The sequence below is a fragment of the Cibotium barometz genome, chromosome 36 (assembly GCF_041138505.1).
Source record: "Cibotium barometz isolate CiBa-2024 chromosome 36, ASM4113850v1, whole genome shotgun sequence".
Taxonomy (NCBI): Eukaryota; Viridiplantae; Streptophyta; class Polypodiopsida; order Cyatheales; family Cibotiaceae; genus Cibotium; species Cibotium barometz.
The window spans coordinates 8,920,147-8,936,190 of NC_141081.1; the positions used below are offsets into that span (position 1 = coordinate 8,920,147).

The following is a 16,044-nucleotide window of genomic DNA, read 5'->3' on the forward strand; positions in this document are numbered from 1 at the left end:
CATCTCATCACACCTATTTACCTCTCATTCTCATTACTTCTATTCTCATCACATCCATTCTCTATTCATTCTCATCTATCTGATTCATATCACATATCATCACATCTATTTACCTCTCATTCTCATTACTTCTATTCTCATCACATCCATTCTCTATTCATTCTCATCTATCTGATTCATATCACATATCATCACATCTATCTACCTCTCATTCTCATCATTACTTCTATTCTCATCACATCCATTTATAGAATGTAAGAGAATTCTTATTTTTGATAAAAAGATTCTTTACACATCTATTTATGCATAAGAACAACTTCAGTGGGAAATAACACTTTTATAAAAATCCATTTATGCATCTAGTTATGCATAAATTCAATTTTAAGGAGAATAACACTTTCAAAATAAAAATAAATCTTTTATGCATCTTTCTATTCATAAATTCAATTTTAATGAAAATAAATCTTTTGAAATAAAAATAAATTTCTTTATGCATCTTTCTATGCATAAAATCAAAATTGATGAGAATATCTCTTTTGAAATAAAAATAAATTTCTTTATGCCTCATTCTATGCATAAAATCAAAATTGATGAGAATAACTCTTTTGAAATAAAAATAAATTTCTTTATGCATCTTTCTATGCATAAAGAAAAATTGATGAGAATAACTCTTTTGAAATAAAAATAAATTTCTTTATGCATCTTTCTATGCATAAAATCAAAATTTGATGAAAGTAACGCTTTTATAATAAAAAAATTCTTTTATGCATCTATTTATACATAAATTCAATTTTAATGAAAGTAACACTTTTATAATAAAAAAATCTTTTATGCATAAAAATCAATTTTGATGAAAGTAACACTTTTATAATCGAAATATTTCCAATATGCATATGTAAAATAGGCGCCTCTTTCATGAGGGGAATTCCCCCACACTGAGGTGTCAAAAATGCATCATTTCTCTAAATATCTCTTCTTTTTTAACTAATATCCTTATCCTTAGTCAACTCTTCATCTTATGTGAGTATTTACTCATTTTTGGGGGGGATTTTCTTTATTTCTTCAATTTATCTCCTCCCTACATTTGGATGAATTTGATTGGTCTCTCAAAACCTTAATTTAAAATTTTTCGAAAATATGGACCCTTAGGATAAGGCCTTTTGAACAGATTATAATTGATTTCTAATGCACCTTTTGAAAATCTTTTTGAACTTCTGTTTTGGGAGAATTTATTTTAATAAGAAGAGATATTTTTCCATCTAAAAATATCTAAAAATTGAATAACCTCTCTCTAGAATATTTTCTCTCTCTAGGACAAAACAGGATCTTTCTTTTCTTTCAGAGAGGGGAATAATTATAAGATCAGAAGGGGAGGTTTTTACACCTGCACACCTCAAAAGTCGGAGGGAGGAATCTTGCATCCTACCCCACTTAAAAAACGCGAGATGTCCTCATCTCGCAAAATTAGAGGAGAACTCTTTTCCTTAAGATCCAACTGATTCTGGGGTTCCTTATAGTTTGGTGAACCCAACAGAATATTGGGATAAAGATCCCTTATATAAAATTCATCATCATTAGATAATAATTCACTCAGATCATAACATTCAAATCCTTATCACATTAATGGTCCATTAGACCAAAATTTCTATCTGAACAGTCCATGGAAATTTTTAATTTTACAGATTTTTAATTTGACACCCCTTAACTTGATCCACTGGGTCAAGTGTTAACAACAGCAATCTGCTAGCACAATCCACTAATCTCATAGTGATTTGCTGAAGTCATTTAACGTCATTCCAGCTACAAACATTATCACAAGGACTCATCCCATTCATCCTCATTGTGGTTTTGCTTAGTTTATTACATTTCAACCAAAATTCAAGAATCTTCATTTTTCAATTAAAATCCAAATCAACTCATTAGTTCTCAACCAAAATTTAAAATCATATCAACCACCTTTGAATTCATCATCTGGATAGTATTAATGCTTATAATTTCAAGTCTTAGATTTACTCGTATATACTGCAAGTAAAGAGATGCAATTATATCCTCGGTATATACGGGTAGTCACGGTCCTTGGAACTATAAAGTAAATACCATCATGTCTAGGCCTCAAGCAAGTCCATTGTGAGTAGTTGGCCCATCTTGGTGTGCATGTTTCTCTTCTGAAGGAGGGTGGCTTATTTTTGCAACTTGGCGAAGGAGAGGGTCACCTGGCTGATGTCTTCTCCGTTTCAACCTTGTGGAGCTAGCCCATGGCTGATGTCTTCTCCGTTTCAACCTTGTGGAGCTAGCCCATGGCTGCTGAGATGTGCTGCATCTTGTTTTGCAACCAGGTGGTTTCCAGGAACATTTTATAACATAGAATGGAGGTGGCATTCTTGTGATTGCCCATCTTGTGCTCATGCTGACACGGTCGCCAAAGTGCTTCACCATGTAGTCATGCTTGGCCAAGGCAACATCTATCAAGCCTACCAGGGGAATCTTCAGCTGCCTAGCCACCAGCTCTTCTATGAGTGTGCTCTCGATGACGTGTAGGATGACGGTGGTGGGGCTACTTGCAGCAATTGTCGTTTTAACAGGTCTTCAGCTTCAAGGTTCATTGGTATCGTGTGCAATGGCATGTTAAGGAAGTCTACCAGGCAGGTAATGCCTAGTCACTACTGCACATCAGTGTGCTCTAGTGACAATGTTGTTGAACGGTGTAAAGGTCACCATGGTTACGAGCAAAGAAGGCATTGCGCGAGAGAGGAGAGATGAGATTTACAAGCAAGGTGCAAGCTTGTTGAAGAGCTAAGAACATGTGCAGAGTTGTTGCTTTACACAAGAAAAACTGCAGGCAAACACATAGATACAAAAGAATTAATCAGTGCTAAAAATAGTCACCGTGTGTTGCAGCGTGTATGATTTCCACACAACCATCAAATAACCATGATGAAGGGGTATCAAATCATTTGACTTCCCAGGAAAATCTACAACGATTTTTCTTGGAAGTGTACCCATATTAATGTGATGGATTCCTAGTTAGCGGGTTACTAGCACCGCCACATAAATGAATAGATTAGGTGGCATTGGCTCATTGTACAGTCACAATCGGCTTTTGGAAGCACTCGCTTGTGAGCATCCCGAGATGAGGAGGAATGTTGTGTCATAGAATATTTCCACAATCCATAAGGTTCAAGTCCACCTGAGCTTGAGCTTCCCTAGATGTGGACCCATTCGTGATTGGAACAAGAGAACCAGATCTTCTTCTTTGAAAAGTCAAAACATGGAATGGAGGTCGACCCACTTCTTTCTCTGCTTATCGATCATTATAGTGCAAAGAAGATCTTGAATCAATCTTCTTCTAGGTCGATGAGTTGATCCAGATGATGCTACAGGTGTTCCTTGGGGCTTAACTTCTCGGCTATGTTGATCCAAAGGCTCCACACTAAGACTACATTGGCACGACTGCTTCCGTGCCATATGCCGACTTCAGGGATTTAATATTCACGTGATCACAAGATTTTTTGTGATAATAACACATGTGTACAAGTTATTCACATGTTCTCATGTTACCGTTCACAAAATAACAGGTCACTTGCCATTTGGGAACCCCTTAAAAGCTTGGCTACACATGGGAATAAGCTATTCACATGTTCTCATGTTACCATCTTCACATAATAGCAGGTCAGTGGCCATCTAAGAAGGTTTTTTATGCCCGACAAAGATAAATTTTTTAGGCCCTTGTGAAAGCTTTGTGAATATAACATGTGATCACAAGATTTTTTGTGTTGTTAACATGTTCACTTGTTTTCATTTACGCCAGTGAAATCCCTGACCAGCTTGAACGGAGTCATTTCTATGGAGACCTTGTAGGGTGTGCAAAATGCCCATTATTACACTGAGTACATCTCATCTCAATTGGTGCCATTATATTGACTAGCTTCTTGAGGATCTGTTGGAGTATTTTGTTAGTGGGCTCTACTTGACTGTTAGTCTGTGGATCTCTTATGTAGGATGAGGTGTTGTCAGATGATGTATCATTCACAAAGTGTTTGCCTAATCACTGATCATCAACTCAATCGGGTAGCCAAACTAGTTGATGATTATCTCATGAAGGAATTTGGTGGAATATTTTCTGCATATGATACAGAAGAATGATAACACTTTAACGTGTTTACATACTTAACAATGTTAAAATAAGTGATCCTAATTACAACAAAACATCCACAAGTTTACTTTCGTTTCATGCTCCCATACTTATCTATGATGATGGCTCCTAGACTTGATTGCATTTCCCTATTGATTGGTGAAGATTGAAATACTAATCTATCTCCATCTCTCTCAAAAGAATATAAACTTCCTAGAGGCCTACTCTTTTGTGTATCGGAACGTATCTCCTCAACACGTTGCTCTATTTCTTGCGCACTTAACTTGTGATTGTTAGAAGTAGCTATACCTGCAAAAACAACTCTTGAGTAAATCATCTTAAATAACATCCTATTGAAAAAGATCTACCTTTAGTTTTCTTGGCACCCTCTACTATGCAGAGTCCTTGATTTCAACTATTCTCTCTTTATTTGTAGCATATGTAGCCTCGTCAATTTCTTCAACACCCTCTGCCACACAGAGTCCTTGATTTCAACTATTTTTCCTTTATTCGTAGCATATGTAGCCTCATCAATTTGTTCGACAATCTCTTCTTGTCGCTCCTTGGTTGCAAAAGTCTCTTGAAGCTAGACTTCATTAACTTTATCTTTATTCTCACTAACCTCAATATTAACTTGCAAATCAGGAATGTCCTTAGTCTCTTTAGTCCTATCACTTGAAGGCCTTGAAGATGTTTACAAAGCTGAATCATCAATGTGATCTACCTCCACCATGTTGTCTTCATTATTTCTAGCATTTGAATCATGAGAGTTGATCTCTCTAGTAGGGCTTTCATGATGATGTTCTAGTTGAGCAATGTTATCTTCATCTTTCCCTTCTTTGTATATATCTCTAAGATTAAAATAGAATTCTATTACTTTTAGGATTTAAATAATACACCAAGGCTAATACAATACTAGCCATTTTTATATCTACACATATACTTTGTATCCAAACTTAGATTACTCAACATTGAGTGATGTACCATAATGAATTAGGAACCATATTACTTGCCAAGAGTTTCACACAAGGGTCAAACTTGAGTTTGAGCCTCACTTACAAGGGCAAAGTAAAGATCGCTCAACTTGAGATTGTACCTTGTGTTGGAAGACATCCCCAAGGTTGGGCATAAGTGGAGGTATGCTCAAACTTAAGTTTGAGTCTCACCGCTACACTAGGATATGGAGTAAGTGTAATTTCTTAATAGTAAGTGTGCGTCATCATTTGTATTAGGCTCAAACTTAATTTTGAGCCTCACTACTACATTAGGATATGGAGTAATTTCTTAATAGTAAGTGTGCATCATCATTTATACCAGACGTTGGCATGAAATCAAGGATAATTAGAATAGAAATATTCACTTTAATAGAAAAATGTTAAAAGTGAATCTAAAAAAGCCAATGTATTAATCAAAAGACTAATAATTATTTCAACAAATACACACTTTGAACAAGACCTATGTCAATATTAGTTGTTGATAAGCTCCTTTCAATGATCACCATTTGTTGTACATTCATAAGCACTATCAGTGCATTTTTCTACCTTTCTTTGGTTGAGAGCTTGATGTGCTATGAGCATGGAAAGCCTTGTTGACATCTGTATCCCCAATCTTCTCAACGGCCATAGCAACCCCAACATTTGAAGCTTCCATGGCTTTTGCAGTATCCAATATATCATCACCATTCCCACCTTCATTTTCATGCCTTCCAATATCTTTAAAATTGTCTTCGGCATCCTTATTGAATAGAGCATCATTCCCTTGGTCCTCTTCATTCCTTTGCCCTGCATCTTCAAAGTCTATAGCATCCCCAACTTCTTTATCATCATGTGTCTCATTTTTGTTATCAATATCATCACCTTCGTCTTCCTCCTTTGTACTTGGCGGGTCGTCAATGTGAAGATTTTGAAGGTTCTCTTTTTTTTTGCATCATCTAGTGTTTGCTTTTTTGTGCCACCACTTGCACCACACCACTCTTGCAACAACAAGGACGGGTGACTGTCTAAAAGAGCAGAGCACTTTGATTCTAATGCCATCGCTTCCAAATCATCTTTGCATAAAGCAATACATCGTCTCTTCTTTAGCAAGCTCTCCTCTAACACAAATCCACCACAATATATCTCTACAACATAGCTGTGTTCAAGACAAAGCCGTGTGATGAGACCGTCTCAATAAAGCCTTTGTCGATGAATTCTCTATTTTGGCCACCACTAGAGCCTGAGATGAATACAATTTTTGTGAGAACCTTATCAATGGCCTCAAACTTGTCAACCTTGTTGATGAAAAGAATAACAGTTGCAATCTCAACTGTTCCAGATGTCCAGGCATCATCTCTTTGTGTTTGGACCACGCCAAATTCATAGTGCACCTGTGCTGAACTAGCTAGAAATCCCTTCCATAAGCATTCCAATGCTGATGAAATCAACAAAACACACAAGAATATATTCATATTGTGAGTTTAGTGTGTTCAAAGCAAGTGCCAACTTGGAGAAAAATTCTGACGAGAGCTGCTCCTTTGTACCATGTAGGTCCATGATTGTTTCCAGTTGAAATGGTACATGCTCTTCACTATACAGAAGGCTATAATCTTTGTCATATCAAAACCCACCTCCCTAATTGTCCAAGGAATAGACTCTTGTTGAGATACAATACCCATAGATGCTCTATATAGGTGATTGAGTAAAGTTACTACACTTTTTGAAAGTGAAGGATTTTTTTTTGAATGATTGAGAGAGTCCCTAACAAAGGACTAGCTGTAGCTCCTCAATTGATTATACTCATACTCCCCTAGCTTATATGTCTCACACACCTGTTCCCAAGTCATCTTTTTCCTTGTCAGATCAAAATAGAAGGCGGTTATTGCATCTTTGAGCACTCGATCTGTTTTTAGCTTCCACGCCATCTCCTCCATATCCATTCTTTTATGGGTTTGCTTTCCCTTCTTAAGCAATATTCTATTGTCAAGAAGTGCTGTTTGAATGTCCAAAACTTCACTCTTTTGAAGGCCTAAAATGCACCTAAACAACGTTGGGCCTTGCGTGACTGTTCCCTGGTGCCTGCTGAATTTACCCACTCTTCAAAGTTGGAAGTTTGGGATTTTGATCAAGACTTTTAGTTTGAGTTTCGCCCTTTGTATTTGGTAGCAAGCCTTTTGCATATAGCCTCATGATCTTAACCCAATTCTACCATACATCATTTTAGCTTCCAAGCCATCTCCTCCATATCCATTCTTTGATGGGTTTGCTTTCCCTTCTTAAGCAATATTCTATTGTCAAGAAGTGTTGTTTGAATGTCCAAAACTTCACTCTTTTGAAGGCCTAAAATGCACCTAAACAACGTTGGGTCTAGCGTGACTGTTCCTGGTGCCTGCTGAATTTGCCCACTCTTCAAAGTTGGAAGTTTGGGATTTTGATCAAGACCTTTAGTTTGAGTTTTGCCCTTTGTATTTGGTAGCAAGCCTTTTGCATATAGCCTCATAATCTTAACCCAATTCTGCCATACATCATCATCACATAGAAGCAAGTGTAAATCATTTTTGACAAAATTCTTATGTAGTGTGTGCTCCGTGGTCTCCACAAAGGCCTGCAAAGTTGCAAAGTAAGAAGTTAGCCCCCTTACTATATAGATATCACAAAATATTAGGAGGAATCATGTATCTATGGGTTTTCAATCATTTGGAGCTTATGCTCAAACTTGAGTTTGAGCCTCACTTGCCAGTGCTAAACTAGTATATAATGGTGATGCTCGATCGTAGGTTTGAGCATCACCTCCATATGCAAATCTAGCACTTACAAGTGAGGCTCCAACTTAAGTTTGAGCCACAATTAGATATGCAAGTGCTACACCATCACAGAGAGGTGAGGCTTGAAGTTCAATTTCAAACCAAACTATTAAGTTTATGCAGTTTGAGAAGAAGCCTCACATGCATCTTTCTTATGTTACTACTACACTTCAAACTATAGATCTGTAAAAGATATTATGAAAAGTAAAGACGAAGTAATGTATGTCTATGATTTACCAAGATATAGCAAAGAATCAAAAGAGTACCTTCTGTTGGAATTAGGTTTGCAGGAAAGCACACAAAGCTTGAAAGAAAGAGCAAGAATGCACACAACACAAAGTGTATTAGATTATGTCAATGTACAAAAGATAAGTTAGCCCTAGAAGGATGGGCGTATATACAAGCGGGGGGAAAAACCTCCTAAAGAGGGAAAAAGTGCCCCGGCGGTCCTAAGTGTGTTCACACACATCACTGCCTATGTATATGGCAACAAATCCCCCTTGGGAGTGATGGTGTGAACGAGAGCTGGCACTCATGTATAGGGGAGTGCCATGCCCGAAGTAGATCAATCCACAAAGGGGAGCAAGCCCAAAGCTTTGCGGAAAGCTTCGAACTTCTCACGAGGAAGTGCCTTTGTGAAAAGATCGGCGAGGTTGTCTTGTGTTGGCACATAGGCCAAGCTGATCTCTCCTGCTGAGAGTCTCTCCATGACATAGTGATAATGCACCTCAATGTGCTTTGTGCGAGCATGAAAAACTGGGTTTCTCGCAACTGCCAATGCGCTCTGACTGTCAGTGAAGATAGAGGTGGCAGACTCCTGTCCAACACCCAAGTCAGCCATAAGCCGTCTGAGCCACACACACTCAACCGTAGCTATGAAAGCTACCCTGTACGCAACTTCACAACTAGAAGTGGCCACAGTAGGTTGCTTCTTGCTCAACCAAGATATGCATGAGCTACCGAGCATGAAACAAAAACCACTTGTGGACACTCTTGTGTCATAGCAACCAGCCCAATCTGAGTCCGAAAAAGCATGCAAATCTGGCAGCAACGATCCCCCCTTGGTATAAAACAACCCAAAATGTATGGTGCCACTTAAGTAGCGAAAGATACGTTTAACTGCCTTCCAATGCTGAGACCCTAGGCTATGCATAAACCTGCTCACCTGTGAGACTGCAAACTGAATGTCCGGCCTCGTAATGCATACGTAAATGAGGCAACCAACAGCTGTTTGATAGAGTGTGACACAAAGTGATCTCCAGCATCATGAAGACTCAACTTCAAACCTGTCTCCATTGGAGTAGCAATAGGCTTGCAGTCTTCAAGGCCAAATCTCCGCAACAATGTCTCAATATACTTTGTCTGACACAAAGCAATACCTCCATCACACTGCTTAAATTGTATCCCCAAATAATGATGCAAATGCTCCAAATCTGACATCTCAAAAGAGGCATTCAAGTCAGCCTTAAAATCAGCAATATGACTCTCATTTGGTCCTGTGAGCAGCATGTCATCGACATAGAGAGCAATGATTAGATGTACACCATCCACACGTTTAACATACAAAGTGCTTTCTGTTGGACTATTCTGAAACCCATGTGCAGTCAAATATGCATGTATCTTTTCATACCAAGCTCGTGGAGCTTGCTTTAAACCATATAAATCCTTTTTCAACTTGCACACTTTGTTTTCCTGCCCTCTTTGAACAAAACCACGAGGCTGTGATACATACACCTCCTCATGCAAATCTCCATTCAAGAATACAGTCTTTATGTCCAATTGATGTACATTCCAACCATTATGAGCTGCCAATGCACAAATGCTACGAATGGTAGTCATACGACAAGTGGGAGCAAAGGTCTCATCAAAATCAATGCCCTTTTCTTGAGCATAACCCTTTGCAACAAGTCTAGCCTTATAGCGATCATCAACACTGCCATCTGGCTTTCGTTTCAACTTAAAAACCCACTTACATCCAATGGCCTTTTTACCAATAGGCAAATCACACAAAGACCATGTACCATTCTTCATTATAGCATCATATTCACTTTGCATTGCAGCCAACCAATTTTCTGAATTTTGTGCCTCATCAAATGAAAGAGGTTCTTCCTCTTCACACATACTAGACACAGCCAAAGCATAACAATTTGATGCATAAGAGGCATGCTGAAAACCTGAACGAGTACGACTAGTCATAGGTGCATCAATCTTACTATCACGCAAGGTTTGCACCAGCCATTTAGGCATACCTCTAGCCTGCTCGTTTTCAGCCCTATCCTCATGAATTACATCCTGTAAATCTGCATCAGAAATAGGCTGATCTATGATGTCGTTTGAAATCTGCATAGGCTGAATATTTGCCTCATTAGGACTTACATTTGAATTCCCACCTGTAAAGAGAGGCAACAACGTATCAAATACATCTCGTGAGCTCACACCTGTCTCTTTGGTACATGATAACAAGGGCTGCACAGCATCTTCCACAAAAACAACATCTCGACTAATCAAGATACGCTTTGACTGCGGATGATACAATCTGTAACCCTTGCTCTCAGCAGTGTAACCAACAAAAATGCATTTGATAGCCTTATCATCCAATTTTCTGCGTTGTTGCACAGGCACTAAAGCATAGGCCAAGCAACCAAAGACACGCAAGTGGCCAATAGAAGGCTGCCATGCCAAGCTTCGTATGGAGTAATAGACTGCAAGGCCTTAGTGTGACACCTGTTGAGTACATATGCAGCACACATGACAGCCTCAAGCCAAAACGCATGTGGCAAAGCTTGGCTCTTGACCATACATCGTGCCATCTCCATAAGTGACCTGTTCTTCCTCTCAGCAATACCATTTTGCTGAGGGTATACGGCACTGTACATTGGTGTTTTATCCCATGACTAGCCAGAAATGCATCAAACTCTTTAGACATGTACTCCCCCCCTCGATCAGAACGGAGGGTGCCCACAGTACAATTGGATACATTTTCAACCATAAGCATAAACTTTTTGAAGCACAAAAACACTTCGGACTTTGCCTTCAGTGGATATACCCATGCATGCCTTGAGTAATCATCAATGAAAGTCACGAAGTACAAGTGTTTACCAAATGACGGAGTTTGCATAGGCCCACATACATCACTTGTACAAGCTGCAATTTGCGAGTGGCCCGCACAGAACCATCCTTTGGAAACGTAGAACGCTGCATTTTGCTCAAAATACAGCCTTCACAAACATGTTTCAATGGTGCCTCAAGAGGGGGCAATGAAGCAACCATATCAAATTTCTACAAACGCAGCAAACTAGCAAAGTTCAGATGACCAAAACGAGCATGCCATAGTTTTGCATCTGAAACTGCCTTTTCATCAGAAACTGCATTTACTGAATCTTCCACACACTTGTCATAAGAATTGAGCCTATACAGCCCACGAAACAAGGTGCCAGATACAATAATCGTATCACCAAAATTCAAATCATGAACAGTACATCTGTCATCCACAAATTTGACTACAAGTCCAAGTCTAGCAAGTGCAGAGACAGACAATAGATTCTTCTTTATCCTTGGCACATACAAAGCATGTGAAAGTGTGAAAGCGCTGCCATTTGCAGCAGTAAGCATAATTTTACCAATGCCCTTCACTGGGTAAGAAGCATTATTGGCACATGTGACAGTAAGCATAATTTTACCAATGCCCTTCACTGGGTAAGAAGCATTATTGGCACATGTGACAGTATTCCCATTAGGGACAGCCTCAAGAGAAGTGAACATATCACGATGCGAGGTAATGGGTTATACTGGCAATACACGCTAAACGCCCATTCTGTATCCTGCACAACATTTGCAAAATCTGCATTTGTAGAAGCATCCACTATTGTGGCTGCATTTGACTCTTTCTTCTTTGCCTCTTTAGCCTTTAGCTTAGGGCAATTCTTAATGACATGATTATTTGCCTTACAATAGTTGCACCTGGTCTTTTTCTTGCCTTTATCAAGAGCCTTCTCAGACTTATTGTTGCTACCCGTGGAAGGAGAAGAAGTTGCAGACCTACTAATAGGAGAAGAAATAGTGGAAGGGGCTACCTTACCACTTCTTCTCTGCTGCTGGGCAGCAATAAATGCTTGATCAACTACACGCTGCCTAGCCCTGTTTTGCCTAGACTGCGCTTCTTGCAAGAGTTTGTTGACTAAAGTATCATACTTGACAGCATCAGGTCTGTCCTTAGTCTCCACGTGGAAGCAAAAGTCTGATATGTCTCAGGTAAAGCATCAAGAACAGTCTGCACACAAGAGAATGATCAGGAATAATCTCACCTGCAGAAATCAACTGTTCTTTGAGATCTTTAATCTCAGCAAGAAAAACATTCATGTCATCATCTTCTTGCATAATCTTCAATTCTAGCGCTTTACGCAGGTAAGCGATTTTTGCCTCGTTACGACCTGCATACAAACCAGCTAGAATATCCCAAGCCTGTTTTGCTGTTTTAGCTGAACGAATATGTGGGGTGATGTTACGTTTGATAGAAAGTGCAATCAAGGCATGAGCCTGCACATCTTTACCATCCCAACGAGCTTGTTCAGCAGTGGGTAAAACAGCAGCAAACAGTAGAGCTGCTAGAACCTGCAACATCCTCAACAGATCCTACATCCACAGAACCTGGACGTACATCCGTACCCTGCACAATGTTCCACACTCCTTTTGCAACCAAAACATGCTGCATCATGTATGCCCAAAGTGGGTAGTTGCTGTCTCCATCCAGTTTGTCTTCAGAGCAGACAACATGCGAAATACATCATTGCTGTTATCAGCCATGGCCACCACTGACTGAAATTGATGCAAAAGCTGCCTGTAATGAAGCAAAGACTGAACAGAAAACAACTCGTGCTATGTAGCATGGTCCACAATAGAGTACGTATGCCTGTTTTGCAGAAAACTGCACTGTCAAAATTTCTACAGAAAATGACGAAAACACCTGTGCAAAACTTGAAATGCAAAAACGGAGCCCGAAACGACCTCAGATGCAAATTCTGAGAATGCAAAGCCCTATGGGTATATTTATAGAGTATAGGGACCTGCAAGCGCTCGTGAAAACTCACCTCAATCGGAGAACGTGAGTCAGAGGGTGCTGGCGACGTAGCCCTGGGAGCCGATGCCTGCTCTGATACCAATTGTTGGAATTAGGGTTGCAGGAAAGCACACAAATCTTGGAGAAGAAGAAGCAAGAATGCACACAACACAAAGTGTATTAGATTGTGTCAATGTACAAAAGATAAGTTAGCCCTAGAAGGATGGGCGTATATACAAGCTGGGGGAAAAAACCTCCTAAAGAGGGAAAAAGTGCCCCAACGGTCCTAAGTGTGTTCACACACATCACTGCCTATGTATATGGCAACACCTTCCAAGACTCGTCCATCTTGGGTTGATTGACACCAGGCAAAGGTTTACTAGGACAACCATTTGCATGTCATTGTGCTCGAGCTTGTAGAAGTTGATCAAGGAATGGCTCCTTTTGCATTGACTTTACAACAGATAAATTTGCATCCTTGGAAATGTCACGAGAAATCTTGGGCGAGCAATTTACAATTATCTTTGATCTCCTGAACCTAAATTGCTGACGTAGTTGAGGGGTCACTTTAGCCATATTTAGAGCCTGCAAGCTTTTTGTAGCACTAATGGAGTGTTGACCAGAGATAATCCAATATTCAACTTTATGAATATCTTCTTTTGCGAGTTTATCAAGGGGTTGTTTTGTAGCACGATTACAAGGCATCAAAATTGTAAGTATCTCCTCTTGCTTTGGGTCCTCAATAAAGTCTTGGGTCAAAATACGAACCCAATCCTTATTTAACCTTCTATACACATAGTTTGAAGGAGCAGGATAACATTTCATCACATCAATGCTGAAGACCTCATTTAGACCAAAGAAAAAATATCCCTTCTTTATTTCTAATGAGATCATTGCTTTGCTGCCCTTGTTTGGAGTCTCAACCTCCATTAGCTCATCATCGGACGCATCTATCTCCTTTGAACCACTTGTTGGTTTTGTCCTTTGCCTCTTTGAAGAGATTTCTTGAACCTTCGTAGAGTGCTTTGCCTTTCTCTTCTTTGCAAGTGCTTTCTCCTCTTCTTGCACCTGAGAGCCTGCCATGTCTTCAGCTGCTATTGTGCTTACATCAAGGACTTTTGTTTTGTCACCCTCCTGTTTTGAAGAAGTTGCACCAGCATTTCTAGATGCTTCAAGTGCACTCTTCACTATGGCCCTGCCTTTTTTCTCCACACTTTTGCTAACTTGAGTGGTTGTTGTCTTCTTTTCAGGTATGAACTTTTTTCGTGAATCCAAAGCCTTCTTTGCATGCCTCACCACTTTCACCACGTCCTCCACATTATCGACCCCTGAGTCTTCTTGATTGGAAAAGTCAATGATCTTCAATCCTAGCTCTACAATAGAATTGTCCTTTCCTAGTTTACTGCTAGTCATGTCTGCTGGGTGAAAAGTGTCCAATGATAAGCAAAACTTATTTTCTTTTGTAGTTTCTCCTTCTGGCAATTTATTGCATGTGAAGCATGGGTTTTCTCTTGCATCCTTATCATCCTTAGCGCCTACCGTGCAATCCCCATATCTCCATATGATGTATCACCTTGAGACAGAAACAAATGGAGGACTCCTTTGAAGTTTGCACTAGCATCGTAGCTATCCACAAACCATTTTACTCCTTCTTTGTTACTCAATTCAAAGGTTTTATCCACCTTAATTCTAGGAGTGACACTTTTATCATCTTGTTTTGTTGTTTCGAGAGAGCATCTAGAGTAAAGATTGGTGCACCATGTGGTTGTTGCGAGGTAGCGGGTGCTCTGCTAGCTTCCATTCCCGTGAAGCACAAAAAAAGTTTCAAAACCTTAGAAAAAAATGGATTTAAATGCTACATATCAAATCAAAACCTATCAAACTTAAGAAACTTATTGCATGCTACAATTATTGATGCTTCACTTAGTTTTCTTGAATAGCGGGGGCCTCACTTGCATTTTCTTAATCCATACAGAAGCTCGACTTAAGCTGGATCCTAGATCCAAGTTGTGCACTCATATGCTAGAGGTACGCTAGCATAGAGAGGCAAGGCTCAAACTCAAGTTTGAGCCTTAAGGCGAAGTTCCATGTATGGGAGGCTTGAACTTAAGCTGGAGTCTAGATCCAAGTTGTGTACTCATATGCTAGGGGCACACTAGTATATTGGAGCCTTAAGGCCAAGTTCCATATAGGGGAAACTCGAACTTAAGCTAGAGCCTAGATCCAAGTTGTGCACTCATATGATAGGGGTACACCAGCATATAGAGACAAGGCTCAAGCTCAAGTTCGAGCCTTAAGGTCAAGTTTTATGTAGGAGAGGCTCGAACTTAAGCTGGAGCCTAGATCCAAGTTGTGCACTCATATGCTAGGGATACGCTAGCATAGATAGGCAAGGCTCAAACTTAAGTTGGAGTCTTAAGGCCAAGTTCCATGTAAAGTTAAGCATGGAGAATGAGCCTTAACACATAAGTTCCATGTAGGGGAGGTTCGATCTTAAGGTGGGGTCTATATCCAAGTTGTGCACTCAGATGCTAGGGGTGCACTAGCATGGAGAGCAAAGGCTCAAACTCAAGTTCGAGCCTTGAGGCGGAGTACACTAGCATGGAGAACAAAGGCTCAATCTGAAGTTGGAGCCTTAAGGTCGGTGTACACTAGCATCGGGAGTAAAGGCTCCAACTCAAGTTCGAACCTTAAGGCCGGTGTACACTAGCATGGAGAACAAAGGCTCAATCTGAAGGTCAAGCCTTAACATTGGGGTGTATTAGCATGGAGAGCAAAGGCTCAAACTCAAGTTCGAGCCTTAAGGCCGGGGTACACTAGCATGGAGAACGAAGGCTCAATCTGAAGTTCGAGCCTTAAGATCGGGGTGCACTAGCATGGAGAGCAAAGGCTCAAGCTCAAGTTCGAGCCTTAAGACCGGGGTGCACTAGCATGGAGAGCAAAGGCTCAAACTCAAGTTCGAGCCTTAAGGCCAGGGTACACTAGCATGGAGAAGGAAGGCTCAATCTGAAGTTTCAGCCTTAAGGGAGCCTTAAGGCCAGGGTACACTAGCATGGAGAATGAAGGCTCAATCTGAAG

At 39.9% G+C, this 16,044-nt stretch overlaps 1 protein-coding gene and 1 pseudogene across 1 annotated transcript in view; both read right to left on the reverse strand.

The window, feature by feature from the left end:
• LOC147617457 (cholesterol 16,22-dihydroxylase CYP90G4-like) overlaps positions 1 to 16,044 on the reverse strand; it is a 197,297-nt gene that overhangs the window by 144,843 nt on the left and 36,410 nt on the right. The gene's annotated exons all lie outside the window — the stretch shown is intronic.
• Positions 8,476 to 9,206, reverse strand: LOC147617460 (secreted RxLR effector protein 161 pseudogene; annotated as a pseudogene).